This window comes from Pyxicephalus adspersus, chromosome 2, assembly GCF_032062135.1.
Source record: "Pyxicephalus adspersus chromosome 2, UCB_Pads_2.0, whole genome shotgun sequence".
NCBI classification, from domain to species: domain Eukaryota; kingdom Metazoa; phylum Chordata; class Amphibia; order Anura; family Pyxicephalidae; genus Pyxicephalus; species Pyxicephalus adspersus.
In genome coordinates, this window is record NC_092859.1 from 152,673,266 (window position 1) to 152,676,651 (window position 3,386).

Genomic DNA, 3,386 nt, shown 5'->3' on the forward strand with positions numbered 1-3,386 from the left:
CACCATGTTGTCTTTCAACGGTGCAGATCTGGCTTTTATAATATGTAATACCAAAACTTTACCAAACTGAAATTCCAAGGAAAGTGAACATGAATTACATACCAGGAAAATGATGCTGGATATGATCTCAGACCTGTGCCATCCTTTCAGAGATGTCTATCTTCTGCCTGTTGCTGATTAAAGCTGAACTGTTATTAAAAAAAAATTAAATTCACCTTTAATTCCACAGAGCTCTGGATCCCTTAACAATCAATTTGATTCCGTTACGAGCCATCCTGGAGTCTTTCTTCGTTCAGGCAAAGAGGAACCAGTGGCCACTTTGGAAGAAAGAAGAGAGAAGAACGTCTCTTTGTGGCAACATAGGTAGTTTATATAATAATGAAATCTAACATTCTAATTTCAACAAAGCCCAACTAGACTATAAATCCAAACATAAACTGTCTTAGGTAGTCAAAAACATAAAATCTTATCTTAGAATAAAATCAAAACACAGGGTTGTCTCTGTTTACCGACTCATTTCAACATTTGGCTTCCTCAGGGGATAGTAGAGACTGTACTGGACATATAATATGAGAAACGTACATTTAGAATAATAATGAATTATTTAATGTGGGAGAAGAAACTACTTATTTGCACTGCCAACTTAGTCTGCCTTTTTCCTGCTTTTGCTTACGTCACCCTATCTTGCATTGCACAGACACGAGATCCAGTGACGTTTTCTCGTGCAAAACAACAAGTGCCAATCTCACTGCACATATGGGATGAATCCCTTCTGCGCATGCCTGAGATCCGGAATGTGCACATACCTGATGTCACTTATCTCAGAAGGCTTCGGGCTGCTCGTTCTACGCTGCGGGCTTCTTATTCACTCTTTTATATAAATGTGGTGATATGTCCCCTTTATTAATTGATCTGTGAGAGATCCCAGCACAGTAACTAGAGGATATTTGTGGGTTTTCCTGCAAAATCAGGGAAGCTGGGTTTAGAAATGATTGTCCTTGAAGCAGATGGAAAAAGAAAATAAGGGATCCTAGGGTTAGTGATTGTATGAAAAAGAAAACCTATAGGAATTACATTTCCAGAAACAAATCCTGGAACTGGAAATTCCAGAGGGACGTAGAATAAGGGACCACTACCAACTGTAAATGAGTGGTTAAAACAAATGTAGTTGTGTGATTGATTACACATGCACTTTAGGACTGATAAAAGTGCTAATGATATGAAATGTACTGCAATGATTTATTCCTCCAAATGTTAACACAAATTATTTATACTTTACTGCATGCATTATGTATTTTGTGGTATGCTGGAAACAATTATCTAGGTTTAGTATTTTAACAATCTTATATGTCTGCTTTCAAGTTATGTAATAATATGTAATAAACTTTTAGGTTTATAAGCAATTACAATAACAGGAATATTCATAGTTTTATTTTCCCATATTATACACTTATTGTGTCCAATATCACACAAATTTTGCTTTGCAAAAGTTAAAGGGCACAATACAGAAACTCTGTAACAATAAGATTTTCTCTTTTATTACTTGAATCCTATGGTTGTTCTGGGTTTCTATATTTTAGGCATTGCCATTACACTTTACATTGTTTTATTGAATAAGCATTATCACTGGTGGACACATTAAGGGGTGTAGTTATAAATTTTTCACGTGTGGATTTGATCCTATTTTCACTTATTTTAATTGTTTCCCTTGCTTGTATTTTGCACTTCAAATTCACTCATTCAAAATTCATAAAACTATTTTTCAAAATATTTAGGATGTTCTATTTTAATGTTATCATTGGACAAAATCACATGCTTTTTAACACTTTTATGTTTTGGGACATAGGGCCTGATTTATTAAAGCTCTCCAAAGTTGGAGAGAATACACTTTCATCAGTAAAGCTGGGTGATCTAGCAAACCTGAAATGGATCTGGTCCAGGATTGAAAATATTTGATAGCAAATAACTTTGAAGACATCTATTCCGGGTTTGCTGGATTACCCAGCTCCACTGATGAAAGCATATCCTCTCCAGCCTTGGTGAACTTTAATAAATCAGGCTCATGGTCTGTCGTTGCAGGTCTTAAGGGTGTGGTCTATCCTTTAATCATCAAATTTCCAATGATCAGAAGAATAATAAAGTTCAAAAAAAATCATTTCAAATACAGCTATACAAGTATTACTGGGCCTGATTTATTAAAGCTCTTCAAGGCAGAGAAGATACTCTTTCAGCAGTGAAGCTGAATAATCCAGCAAACCTGGAATGGATCTGGTCCAGGACTGAAAACATTTGCTAACAAATAGCAAATGACTTTCCATTCCAGGTTTGCTGGACCACCCAGCTTCACTGATGAAAGTGTATTCTCTCCAGCTTTGGAGAGCTTTTATAAATCAGGGCCAATATGTTCACATCAGTCATTTGGTTTTGAAGCTCATGTATGAACCTCTCTAAAAATCAGCTATTTAACAACCAAAATGTTATACTACATTAAATACTATATTACATCTTAATAAACTTCAGTCAACCTCATGAAGTTGAAAAAATATTTATTTCACATGCAACTCAGTGTACAGTCTTGTCATATATTTCTTTTGGGAGAAGTAAGTCCTGTGTGCATGACCAATGAACCTCCTGATCTGGCCATTCAATATGGCTGAAAACTCCAAACCCAGAAGGAGAAGGCTAAAGATCGAAGTGCTGGAGACCAAGGTGAGTGTGGTGATTGCATCACTAGAGAATTCCTTTTTTGTTGTTGATCTGAGGACATGGCATTGGTGTGTCATTTGTCTACTTTGAAGGTTCTTGTCTATCTAGATCATTGTATATCAGGTAGTAGTAGTTAGCCATATTCAGCTGAACTTTAACATTCTGTAATGTTAAAGATGGTTTGCAGCCTATGCAAGCTGCTTCATGAGGAGGAACAAATTCAACTGAATGTGGCTAAGAAAGAACAGGACAGAAAAAAAAGGTAAGAAAAAAAAATGGGGGAGTCTGATGCATGGTAAAATCCAAAACACCTTCAATGTCTCAGAAACATGATAAAGTAGCAAGGAGCATGTTTAAGACGTAACAGAGGATATCAGAGATTGGTATTAGTAGTATCGAAAAGTCTCCCAGCAAAACATTCTTGTACTCATGTTTTTTACCATGCCCTTCAAACTGGTCTCCATTTCTTTCATATGTTGTAACTCTGAAAACCACAGAGCCATAGTAGGTGTTCTCGCCTGACGTCAGAGAGCCGGGATACATGCCATAGCCGTATTAACCAAATAGGTTAGAAGCATTTTACAGTATGCACTGCCAGAGATGTGAGCAAGAAGTTACAAAAAGGGAGCTGCTGGTTCAGGGAGCTTATTATCTGTAATTTTTTGCATAATAACATGAGC